The sequence below is a fragment of the Hyalella azteca genome, unplaced genomic scaffold (assembly GCF_000764305.2).
Source record: "Hyalella azteca isolate HAZT.00-mixed unplaced genomic scaffold, Hazt_2.0.2 contig15826, whole genome shotgun sequence".
Classification (NCBI taxonomy): domain Eukaryota; kingdom Metazoa; phylum Arthropoda; class Malacostraca; order Amphipoda; family Hyalellidae; genus Hyalella; species Hyalella azteca.
This window is the reverse complement of record NW_025945661.1, coordinates 123,396-137,220: the sequence shown is the minus strand read 5'-3', so window position 1 is coordinate 137,220 and position 13,825 is coordinate 123,396.

The following is a 13,825-nucleotide window of genomic DNA, read 5'->3' as shown; positions in this document are numbered from 1 at the left end:
ATACTTGTACACTTCATTGTTAAGTTTTATCAACACAAAGATAGGAGGTGATAAGGTTAGCTATCTTGCAGCTGCAAAAATGATGGAAAAGTTTTAGTTGCAAGTTAAAAGGTGGATATATTCCATGCCAGTAATTTGATGTACGGCAGCAAACCACAGATTTTTTAGAAACCAAATCATTTCCGATTCATCCATTCAGCTTCAGAATTTTATTCTATAACTTCAAGATAATACATGGATACTATTATGTATCCATTATCCATGATACATTACTGTTCTTCTCATCATTTTATGAATAAAAAACAAAGTCTAAAAAGTCCCTGTTGAAATTTCAGCAGTAAGCTGGAAATCTATCTTATTACTTATACCCCAGCAGAGTAGAATTATAAGGGAGTAAAGGGACTAAAGGGATTAACCCTTCAATGCCCATTGCCCAGGTGTACCGTATGGTTGCCTTTCAAATATGTTCTGTACATATTTGAACTACACAATACTTTCTGTCATGATAAATTTCTGTTATTGTCATGAAAAAGAATTGGTGCTAGATGTTTTGAACGTGTTTGGTATAAATGGTACGCATCCCTGCTTTGTTTAGGTGGTGCACCTGGCACCGTGCAAGTCTGCGTGCTACTCTGCTGAGTGCTGCCAACTAAGCAGGAAAGTGCTGATCTTTTTGGGAATTTGTGGTGCCATTAAGTCATTAACTTGCTGAACTTTCCCAAACTGTATTCAAATTATTGGAATATGGCAGGAAAATCATGTAAGTTGTGGCTTGGAAAACATTCTATTTCTACATTGTTTTTAGTTACTAGTATAATAGGCCTAGTGAGTGCACATACAATATTTGAACCGTGAACGTAGAATAAAAATTACATGTATAGCCTATATCACCTCTGGACACCCCTTACCCTCTTAGGACTGAAATGTCAGTTATGCCACTTTACATTTTTTCTTTCAATATACAATTTCTCTACTCATTTCATCACTAGGTACTTAGTATATATACCTAATCACTAGAAATTATAAGAAAAAAATTTTTATGTGATTTTAAAAATGTGGTTGTAAAGGGTTGAAAGTGACTTGAAACTTGAGTTAAGGGAGGATGTATGGATAATGGATGGATATAGGCCTAATGGAGCTATTCCTAGAGCCTAGAGGAATGTGCGTGTTGCGGCCTGCGGCTGTGCGGGATATTTTCATGGTTAGACGCGGGTTCTTGCTTGATAGAAAGAAACATAATAGCCAATCTGTCAATGAGGCAATAAAATCATAAGCAATCGAAGCAACTACCGAGTTGCGAGTTCGGTATCGGTTGGGTCACTTGGGTGAAGCATGAACCTTGCAATTTGCAAACATTTGCGGCTTCATGATGTTCATCTGTGCCTTGCGATACTAAAAATTCTACTGTCGAAGATTAAGCTATAAATATTTAAATTTTGGTGCTTGCGATAAGAAAAATTACAACAAGAATCATTGCACGAATTGCGGGTGCAACCGTGCAATTATTATCTTGTCATGGTCGTACATCATCAACGTTTGTAAGTTCGTAAGTCTGTCCCATGTCGTTGCGACTACAGCTGTGTTTTGGATGTTTGTTCGTAAATGCGTATCAGAAACAACTGTACGGAATTCTATGGTTGAAAAACATATTAAATAAAAATTCTTATATATATAGATGATCACAATCACTTGATCGCACGAATTTCGATTCATTTTTATTCTTGTCAGAAGACAATATTTTTGCTCAAATTATACTTCGGCTCCCGTCGCCTTGTTATAAACGAAACGATTCTCTCACAATGGTGGGAGAGAGAAAACAAATGAAGTATGCTCTGTCTTCGACCAGATCCTTTGTAATAATTTTTTCAAGATCTCTCTTCATGCTGATATGAACTTGACTTATTTGACTCCATAATAATTTTCAAGCTAAAGTGATTATTCCAAGTGAAAAGATTAACACATTTTCTGAAAAAAAGTTTTTGGTTTTACTTGAAATTGATATTATCTACGTAGGCTTCATTATGTATGTAAATTGTTTACAAATAAAACAAATTATGAGCTTTTATTAAATTATTATAAGAGATTCGAGCTGGTACCGTATATGGTAACACTATGATAATAAGAGTAAAAATCGACTTTTCGGTTACGTATCAATAATTGAGCTAATAACACATACTCTCAGGTAATGAAATATTTTGGTTGGACGAAGTGTAACACAACTTGGAAGTTGGATTTTCAAATTTTGTGTAACAGGCCGTGAGGCCATAGTTTTCAATATTTGCTCGGTTTATCTAAATTAACAGCAGTACATTGCTATGCAATGCATTATGTTACCAATTCTAGTCGTACAAGAATTGGTCGTACAACAAGAACCAACACCAGGGGCCACGACTATAAGCTAAAAAAACTGCGCTGCAACTTCTCCACGCGACAAAATTTCTTCTCGCTTCGAATCACCGACATGTGGAACAGCCTCCCCGATGACATCGTTGGCGCTCCAAGTATGAACGCGTTCAAGAACAGACTAGATAAAGCTATGGAAAAATATATGTTCAGATTTGAAATGTCTAGCTCCTTATCGAACCCGGTGGAAGTCTAGTAGCTAATTCAAACTATCGTCAGTCATGAAAAGATCCGGTCAAATGACACGAGTTTAGATCTATGAACAAGGCACTGCGACAGGCCACATCAGGCCTACACTTCAGCGCCGACATCACTATGTTATGTTATGTTATGTTAATTCTGTCTTCTTATATTGTTACATGGAAATTGCTTCGTTGTGCTAACTTTGGCCCACACATTGCCTTTGTAGAAAGAAGATTATAAACACTCAATAACATTATTAAAATGAGTATGTACTCTCAGCTCGTATATTTTCCCAATCAAATCAGGGCAATTTCTTTGTCGTACAGACTTGATCATTTCATCCCTAATGTGCAGCAAAATGGTTACCTCATTCAGATGCAATTCAACAATCTCTTCTGAGGAATACTCCGAATATGCAATATAATTTGCTTCAAGATCCACTGGTTACACGCGAGGCTATTCTCTTTCAAGCGTATTCTTTAAATCTCTCACAATGTCGTTCCTTCTTTTCGTCCACGAAGAAGGATTCAACTAGTGAAGGATTATCCGTTGGATCATCAGTCTATTATTTCCTTATGCAAATTCTGTTTGCGGTAGCCCCGATCGAGCTATCCTCGCCAAAGCCAACTTTGGCGAGGTCACCTCCAACACCACCTATTCACCTCTAGGTCTCTCCACCTCACCTCTAGGCTCTAGGTCACCTCCAGCTCTTTACCTCTAGGTCTCTTCACCTCACCTCTAGGTCACCTCCAGCTCTTCACTTCTAGGTCTCTCCCCCCCACCTCTAGGTCACCTCCACCTCTTTACGTAAAGTCACCTCCAAGATGGTTAAGAATAAAAGTGTCGGCTGAAAAGAAATGGGCCCATAGCCTGTTGCCGATTCTTGTACTTTTCGTGACTTGATTCACAGGGGTTCCGGCCTTTAGAACCCCGATCTTTCCATAACTGATTATTGATTGATTAAGCTGCTGGACTTATTGCACAGCAAGTGGTTCAGATAATATGTCATTTTCATTGTTGGTTTCTAATGGATTGTCCAAGATTTCATTCACAGAGCGAGATCCGCAAAATATGTAGATACCTGATGATGTTTGTACTTTAAACCAAATCTCTAAAACCGTCAGTGCAACAGCGTTGTGTTAGCAACTATTTAGCTTGAAAGTTGGCAACAGTGATGCGTGGACTTGGTAAATTGTTTGAATGCATAGCAAACGGGTTTTTACGGAGTCTTTTTTGCAATTGAGAAAATTTTATAATTATGAGTATTTTATGTGGTACCATATAGAACCGCTTGGAGAGAGTAGGTTAAGTGATTTTTATGTTAAATAGATTATTATATTCACTGACAGTCTGACACACACGAATTTTTTAATATCAAATAACCCAGACAAAATAAAAACACAAATTCGTCACAATGTAATGAAAAAGAGTCTTTCTCTAATAAAATCATCTACCATCGTACCGCAACCGGAGATTGATGAATTTCAGTTTAAGTATTGGCCTCATTTTTTAGCGCATTTTCTCATTTATGGAAAAAATGCACTATTGTGCTCGCCATGTCCGTCTGTCTGTCTGTCTGTCCGTCCGTCTGTCCGTGACCTCAAGTTTTCGTCGACGAAAAAATGCGCTCTCTGTCACCCACTGCAGTGAGTACTGAGTTATATTTTTATTGATTGTACATTTTATTATTATTATGATTTTATTGATTGTGTAGTGTGTCCCAGTGGATACACTTCAGAGTACCAAGATTGGAGCACTGATTGAGGGTTCGATCCCAGCTACCTGCTATAATTCTGGTCAAAATCGGTGAGGTGAGCGGGCGGTATAGCGCAGAAAAATTAGAGCAGTGCTGTGCATGTTCGAAAGCTGCAACAAGCTATGAAAATTCAGCTATATTCAGAATTATCGACAGGTCTAATATTCTAATCAACGCTGTCACCGCCATTTTTTAATTAATCTAATTAAAAAATTAATAAAATTAATCTAATCTAAATTAATTAATAAAAAATTAATCTAATTAAAATTTAATTAATCTAAAAAATTCCCTTATAAATCTTTATTTAACTCGCCCATTAACCAAAGAAATATTATTTTTATATGGTTTTTGTGATATGTTATTATAAGCTAGTGCACATTTTTGCCAAAGTAAGTTTGTGATGTTATTCAACTACTAACGTATTTATAGTATGTAAATGTTTTTTTTAGCAAAATCGGCAATATCGCATAATCTGTCGCCTCAATTGTCACCTTATAATACCAGTACTTTCTAGTTCCGTTTATATAATTTTTAATAATAACATATAATTGATTATTATTTACAGAAATGATTTTTTCAGTCCTAATTTACTATGATTATGTAAAAAATGTCGATAAAAAGGTGTACAAATTTTCTACACAATTTTGTATGACTAATCGTCAACGAAGGCTCCAACGGAAATTTGATTTAGTTTTTGCAGGGTAATTAAAAAAAGTACAGTAATTAAAACTTAAAATTAAATAAAAATTAATTCGAGAAAAGTGTGCCGGATGTCTTATGACCAGCAGTCAAGGCTAATTGCAGTAGGAAAATGTTTTTAAATGGAATTTGTTCGTAATATTTCTTCACTTACGTTCGCGCAACGCGAATTAACAACCGGTGTTCTATCGTTGAACAGGTGCGATGAGTAATGAGCCACTAATTTATTTAACTAAATAATAATTAAGCCTAATAATTGACGCAAGCCTAAAAAATCTGGTCTTTTAAAATCTCCATTCTAACAAAATATACGAATAAAAAATAAGTATTTCTTAGAAAGTTGCGTTTGATATGCATGACGTGCCAATAGATAATATTCAACAAATGTATGATATACTAAATAATATTCAACAAATGTATAAAAATAATGTTAATATATGGACGAGCGTCTTGTACAAGTGCAGAGGCGTTTGTCATACGCGCTGTACGTATGACCTTATGATGAGTTCGGGACTTCCTAGTCCCCGGTCACGCTGATGCGCCGCCTTCGTCGTCCTCCGTCTCCGAGTCGTCGTCGGATGTAACGTTGGACGTGTTCCGTCTATTTGCCACTCCTTTGGGCCAGCTGATGCGCTGTTGCTTGTCACTTGCTGATGGTAGTTTCCCATTACTGGACAGTCCGGGATCTTGCTCAACCACTTGTCCAGTTGTCTCTTGAATGTTGCAAGGGTAAACTCCCCTCCTCTCAGCGCTTTTGGCAGGGCATTAAAGAGCCTCGGTCCTACCACGGACAGTGATCCCTCACGAAGAGTCTGTACTCTGGCCGCGGCTCGGTTATTAAATGGGGGTGTGTCTTCCTGTCTCGCGCTGTAGAAAGACTAAGTCAATAAAATGCAATCTATCGTCGAACCTGTTAGCCCGTAACTGTTAATAATCACATTGAGTTTGCACAGTACTGCTGGAGACTAAATCACGAGCTTTGTAGTTAAGTCCCAAATTCAAACCTCTACACTTATGTGTTTGCGTTGTATGTCGCATCCTATGCCCAGCCTTGTTGTTAATTCGTGCCTTCGTCTATCAAATAGCCACTATAATTTGTATAGCACTTGATCATATTAGCTGATACATATTTTAATACTCCTATAGTCATGATAGTGTTACAATTACATCCACCACTCTTTAGTATAAAGTTTGGCCAGTCATCTTCTTTTATGGGAGAAAATGTTGGAATTTGGCACTGAATTGTCTTGAACCGCCATGGTACCCGAAATTACAGCTAAACATTAATGAAATTTTCAAGATCTTCGTTAATATTTCACCATATTTAGGCGGCCCAAAATTTTTTTTACATGCATGCAATCCATACCACGTGGAGCAGACAATTATTATTAAGTAATTACTTCCTGTGAGGACAAAGGGCAATTATTAATCGGTGCGTCGACATTACGGAACGTTCAGGCCGGCATACTTTTCGGTCGGCACTGTGAAATGATCTGATGGACAATTGAGTTTGTCGGTACCGTGACGTATGAGTGACGTCACTAAAAGAACGATGTTAGTACGGTGACGTATGAGTGACGTCATTATTGGCACAATGTTAGTACGGTGACGTATGAGTGACGTCATTATTGGCACAATGTTACTTGCGGTGACGTATAAGTGACGTCACTGAAAAAACGATGTTAGTACGGTGACGTATGAGTGACGTCACTAAAAGAACAATGTTACTACGGTGACGTATGAGTGACGTCATTATTGGCACAATGTTAGTACGGTGACGTATGAGTGACGTCACTAAAAGAACGATGTTAGTACGGTGACGTATGAGCGACGTCACTAAAAGAACGATGTTAGTACGGTGACGTATGCGTGACGTCAAACGCGCACATTAACAGCTCAATGTTAGTGCGGTGACGTACATACATTAATTGATATATCAACAGTAAAAAGTTGGCTGTTCATGAACGTAAATTATTTTGAGCGTAAATTTTTTTCCGATAGAAGTAATGCAGAAAAGACGATTTTGGCAGACGGTCAAAAATTACATGACTACCAAGCCAATTGTTAGGCAAGTGTCAATTGTTAATAAAAAATATAACTCAGTACTCACTGCAGTGAGTGAAAGAGAGCGCATTTTCTCAGATTCGACCAAAACGTGGAATCTCGGACAGACAGACGGAAGGACGGACATGACGAGCACAATAGGGCATTTTTTCCATAAATGAGAAAATGCGCCAAAAAGGAAAAGCGCCCGATGCATCTAGGCGCATATCAGGCGCATGGCTGGAGCGTGAGCGCCCGATTCATCTAGGCGCATATCAGGCGCATGGCTGGGGCGTGAGCGCCCGATTCATCTAGGCGCATATCAGGCGCATGGCTGGAGCGTGAGCGCCCGATGCATCTAGGCGCATATCAGGCGCATGGCTGGAGCGTGAGCGCCTGATGCATCTAGGCGCATATCAGGCGCATGGCTGGAGCGTGAGTGCCCGATGCATCTAGGCACATATCAGGCGCATGGCTGGAGCGTGAGCGCCCGATGCATCTAGGCGCATATCAGGCGCATGGTTGGAGCGTGAGCGCCCGATGCATCTAGGCGCATATATCAGGCGCTTGACTGGAGTGTGAGCGCTATTTGATCTTCATTTACCAATTTATTGCTGCCTTCTACTAGCTAGGTTCCGTAATTTATTGGCAATGACGTTCGTTCAAAGGAGATGAACTCTAGAGTAATATGTTTTTATTATATTTATGTTCATGTGAGAGAACGCAATAATGAATGTTATGCATTTTTTTATGTCACAGTTGTAGGGTTTCAGGTAGGGCGCAATAGGGGTTGAGGCAGGGGGTGGGGGTTAAGAGGAAAACAAGGCTGAACGAAGACAGCTGATGCTGAAGATTATTGATGTTTCCGATCGGTCGAACCACCGTCGGAAGAAGCGGACGTCTGAAACGCTGTGTCATATTGGCTTATGCTGTCTTTACCTAAAGTTGTATAACCAGAATGAAAATCCTAAAAGGGAAACATCAAATATAATGGATCGTTAGTTGAATAATTAATTCAACTACTGAATTTTTATCCGTCCTAAAAACATCTCCCCAAGTGACGATTATTCTTGTGCCTTACATAACATAACATAACATAACTTAGTGATGTCGGTGCTGAAGAGTGGGCCTGATGTGGCCTGTCAGGCTGTCACCGATTATACCGTTCATTATGCATATTTTCTTCTAACATTATATAGCTTCCTAAGTAATAACGTATTAAATTACACTGCAATCATGTCGTGATATAGAATATTATAGCTCGTACAAAGCAATGTAGCAACGAGATCGAGTAGCGAACGAGTTGTGCCAAGCATTGCGGTTTCGGAAGGCGTGTGTCACGGTAGCCAATAGGAGCATTCGATATAAATGACGTCACGGATCACAACGGCCACTAAGAACGTTCGCTATTTGTGACGTCACTGATGAAGTAAGTGTCATGTGATGCAGCTCTGCAGCCTCCCTCCCTCCACCGCATTTGATTTTTTTTTGCGTTTTGTGTTGCTCCAGCTGGAGTTTAGCTCGCGCAACCCATCAAACCCAAAACAATGTCATGTTGTGTTAATTACAGGAAATACTCAGTGTTACGTGTTGCTCAATGTTCATTAGTTACTCATGCATAGCACCTAAAACTACCAAAATTCAAACAAGGACCACAAACGTGTAGGGGTTAACATTCACATTTGAATCCCAATTTACATTCCTTACACGTCATGAATTACCTAATTACATACATACTTGATATTCATATTCAATCAGTCCTAAGTTTGTTTTCCTACACCAAGTTAAGGCTTGCATTTTAACTCATTGTGCGGCATGCCGTTATCTAATTCATTAATAATTGCAACTCTGCGAACTTGTTGCTAGACATGTGGAGAGTTACGCTGGGCGGCGCTCACTTATTATTTTGATTATGTGAGGTGTGTGGCGCACTGTGTCTTGCTTATTATTTGAGGTGTGTGGCGCACTGTGCATGTGTTATTACTTAAGGCTTATCACGCGATGTGTTTCACTTATTTCGAGGCACGCCACGTGGTTTAGACTGACTTGGCAACAACATCCCGCGCTTGTTGTTGCGAAAAAAAAAACACGTTCGCGCTGGTGACGTGGAAGAACACGTATGCCCCGGCAACTGCCGTAACCTGGCTGCGATATTGCGTAAGCTCCTTCCTCTATCCTGAATTATTTATAAAGATGGGTTCCCCAGATCAAGTCTAAAAATTGGTGGAATCTTTGAAAAAATTTGCGTATCGTATTTCAAAAAAAAAATAGATATCGTCTTTTTTGCCCTCTATGATATATGTATTTTATATCAATATTTCCTCGGAAATCGATGTAAGTTTGAACATTAATTTACATTGAATTGTAAAATCCGTCACAAATCGCTGAAGATGTTTAAATTTCTCTTGCGTTTGCGTTCCAGTAGAAACGTTACATTATCGTCTGCTAGAGAGCTCGTCGTCTGCTACACTGAACGTGGCGGTACGAGAAGTCACAGTCGATCAAAACGTTCGCCGCATCCCAGCCTGAGGCGGTCTCGTGATACGCTGAGTCGCTGACTGTACCTCACAAAACATTTGACGTCACAGCCTGGAACGACCTTTAGCAACAACCTTGCCAAAGGTTCAAACATCTTCTCAATACTTAACCCTCTACCGCCTGACTTGAGTAACCGGAGCAATTATTGTCACAAGCCTACTTCCCGACAAAGATAGGTTCCAGTGAGCGCAAAAAGACTTGCACTGATGTTTGCCGCCACGTACTATAACTTTAAAATGTTCTCTGTTGCGTACGAATGTCCTCAGGTTGCTACACTCAATAGTTTACGTATAATTTGCCGCCACGTACTACAACTTTAAAATGTTAACCAAACGTTTTCGTTTTACAGGAAATATCCTATCTCTCCTACGTGTGCTGGCGGGAAAGGTGTGCTGCGTTGACGCACAAGACGCACGTTTTGTTAGAAGCATCTTTCGCAGCACGTACGTCTTTTTGACGTAATAGTGAAGACTTCGTACGATCTCTAATATTTTCGACGTAATAGTGAAGACTTGGTACGATCTCTGTAACATTTTTGACGTAATATTGAAGACTTGGTACGATATCTGTAACATTTTTGACGTAATAGTGATGACTTAGTACGATCTCTGTAACAATTTTGACGTAATAGTGATGACTTATTATGATCTCTGTAACATTTTTGACGTAATAGTGATGACTTAGTACGATCTCTGTAACAATTTTGACGTAATAGTGATGACTTAGTACGATCTCTGTAACATTTTTGACGTACGTAATAGTGATGACTTGGTACGATCTCTGTAACATTTTTTACGTAATAGTGAAGACTTGATGTGATCTCTGTAATATTTTTGACGTAATAGTGATGACTTATTATGATTTCCGTGACATTTTTGGCGTAATAGTGAAGACTTAGTACGATCTCTGTAACATTATAAGCGTATTTCTCAGTTATTAATGTTATTCGTACCTAAATGCCTGGTAACTAGAGTTGCCGTCACCAGAAATGATGTAACAGAGATGGGCATATTAAAGACGTTTTTTCTTCGGCCGGATGTCGTCCTAGTGCAGCGGCATAATATTGATACATAATAAAATCGTTCATCGATTTAATCAGAACAAGAGACGGTTAAAAATGTTTTGTTGAATCATATGCGAAACATGGTTCTTCGCATATAAATATAAATATATATTTAAATACATCGCATATATATCGCATATATATATATATATATATAATCTATTTCACATCATATTTTCAGCTGCATCGTTTGTTGAACATTGCTAGGCATTTAAGGTTTCAATAGAAATTCAAGTGACACGGGAAAATTAAAAAGATTCTGTCATTAGAAATATTATCTAAAAACAACGACGGTTTGTTTTTTATTTTATGGAAATGTTAGCGGGAGAACTCTACCTTTGTAAAGAGTTAATGCAGTTAATATAAACTAACTCTAACTTTTGTGCCAGGATCGATGCAGCAGCACATATGACTCATCCATCACGCGACCCACTAGCATACGCATACTCATATACGTTACCAATGTTAGCGTTATGACTGTCAGCGTATTACGCTCTTCATAACCTTATTAACACGTAAAAAAGCTTCATATTCTCTTTAATGTCACAATTTGAATAATGGTAAAAAATCGGTCCCAGCGTATTACGCTCGTCATAAACTTATCAACACGTAAAAAATATAACTCAGTACTCACTGCAGTGAGTGACAGAGAGCGCATTTTCTCGTCGACGAAAACGTGAAGTCACGGACGGACAGACAGACGGACATGGCGAGCACAATAGTGCATTTTTTCATAAATGAGAAAATGCGCTAAAAAGCTTCATACTCTCAATAATGTCATAATTTTGAATAATGGTAGAAAATCAGATTAAGCTATGTTAATTAGTTTATTATCATTACTACAGGATTGATGAAAGTAGAAATCTATTAGTTATACAGATGGGGAATAATTTTTGACGTCTTCAATACATTTTTTTTTTTTGAGTGCAAAATAGCTGCATGTAGAAATATAGAAAAGAAAACCCGTAACCCGCGTTAACCATAACATTGCCATAAATTTTTTGCGGGCAAAATAGACTCTTTATCTAGATTGACTCGGCAGAAGCACGTATCGGTGCTACACGCAGTGTGTCAGAATTCTAAACGCTATGATCCATTCATTTATCTGAGTGAGCTCTCCACGAATAGAAGAATATTTGTATTTCACAAACCTCAGCTGACGCCAGTCTGTACATACAGTATATAATTTAATAATAAAAATATAATAATAATAATAATAATATAATAATGATAATAATGCATATATATTAGGTATCTAATAGCGGGCAAATCCTGCGTTGTCAACACCTCGAGTTTTATTGTTCTTGTATGAATGAATGAACCTGTACGAGCAAATATTGTTTGCGTTACTAATTAGTTAACTAATTTCTCTTACTAATTAATTAAGTAATTTGTATTGCTAATTGGTTAATTAATGTTTGTATTTCTAATTAGTTAACTAATATCTGTGTTAATAATTAACTATTAACTAGTTGTGTGAATAATTATTAACTAATTTGGGTAAATAATTAGTTAACTAATATGTGTTAAAAATTTCTTAATTGATTTCTGTTACTAATTATTTAACTTATTTGTGTTGTTAATTAGTTAACTAATATTTAATACTATTTAACTAATATTCAATACCAACTAATAAGTTACCTAGCAGGACTCCGAAACGTTTTCTCTTATAAGAAATGGTGAACTTTTTGGCTATTTTCTTTACTTTTAAATTCCTGGTTCCCTCTTCTATATTGCGCCGAACATGCACATGCAGAACGAAAAAGTAAGAATTCAGCCATTCGAATAAGCAACCAAAGTCTTTCAACATTCGGTCTCATAACAGCGGCAGAATTTATATAGAATCTCGAAGCGAGCAACCTCGCATTTCATAACATCGACCGTAAGTCAGTTTTATAATCACTTCTTAAAGCTTGCCTGCTTAAAAAGTATCCATCAACTCTAATGTCACGGACTCGTTCGGTTTGGAACTCTTTTACCAATTTGTAATACTGGTTGGAGTTGTTTGGTTTATGTACAAGGCAGTGGTGATATTTGAGAAACTGACCCCGGATCATGTGGGCGCTAGGGGGGCGGTCGACCCCCACTATAGAGCAGGACATGAACCGGAAATGCCTACCTCGGCTGTGCAAAGCCTGGGGTCTTACTTTCAAAACTCGTTAAGTAAACGTAAGTCCTTACGCTCTATTTTCTTGTCTATGATTTGCTCTATTTTCTTATTTATGATTGGTGGATTTTGCTTGAAAGGCCGTCAATGATTGGCTGATGAACTTACGATCTCTTAACTTTTTTTGAAAGTAAAGGCCCCGGCCTCGGATTGGCGGATGAATGCGTCGCAAAAAAAAAAACACTCGGTCGCCAACGCAACAAAGTTTTGAAATTAATGCGTAGAGAGTAATTCATTCACCGTTCAAACGTTCAAAATCAGATGCTTGTAAAAGTAGTTTGTTTGTACAAAAAAAGCGTCAATACGAAGCTATATACTGGCGGTCTAGCGCTGCAAGTTTCGCTTGTTGCTATGGCAGAACTCGCTCACTGAGACTCAAATAACGTCAATTCAAAACAAACGTATCGAATATTCCTTAACTGGTCCTGGTTATGTCAGACATAAGAATGTATATTCACAACTAAGAGTGCTGTATAGTAGAATAAGAGTAATTATTTATAATTTCTGATTACTTATTTATAATTACTGATTACTTATTACTGAGTAATTATTTATAATTACTGAATTACTTCTCTATATTTCTAATATATACCAGCTCAAGTATGATAACCTGACATCCTCTTTACATCTTCTCACCCACATATGATTGGTCCCGCTTTTCCAACGCTATTCCTACCAAAATCTTTAATTAATGAAGAGTTGCGTGCCTTGGGATTTTAAAAACTCAGCTACTGTCAAGAGCTCATTTATTCCTTCTCCGTAGGTATCACATTATACATTAAAAATATGCGTTTAAAAAGTACTTTTTAAAGACACCAATTCTAATATAAGTCCGGTGTCTCCGATGTTACACATACATGTACAATGAATTTCTAATTTTATGTTTATATATAAAAAAAATTATTTTTAAATTATTTTTTATTCTATTAATTGATTCATGCATGGTCTCCGACTTAAGACAAATGGGAAAATT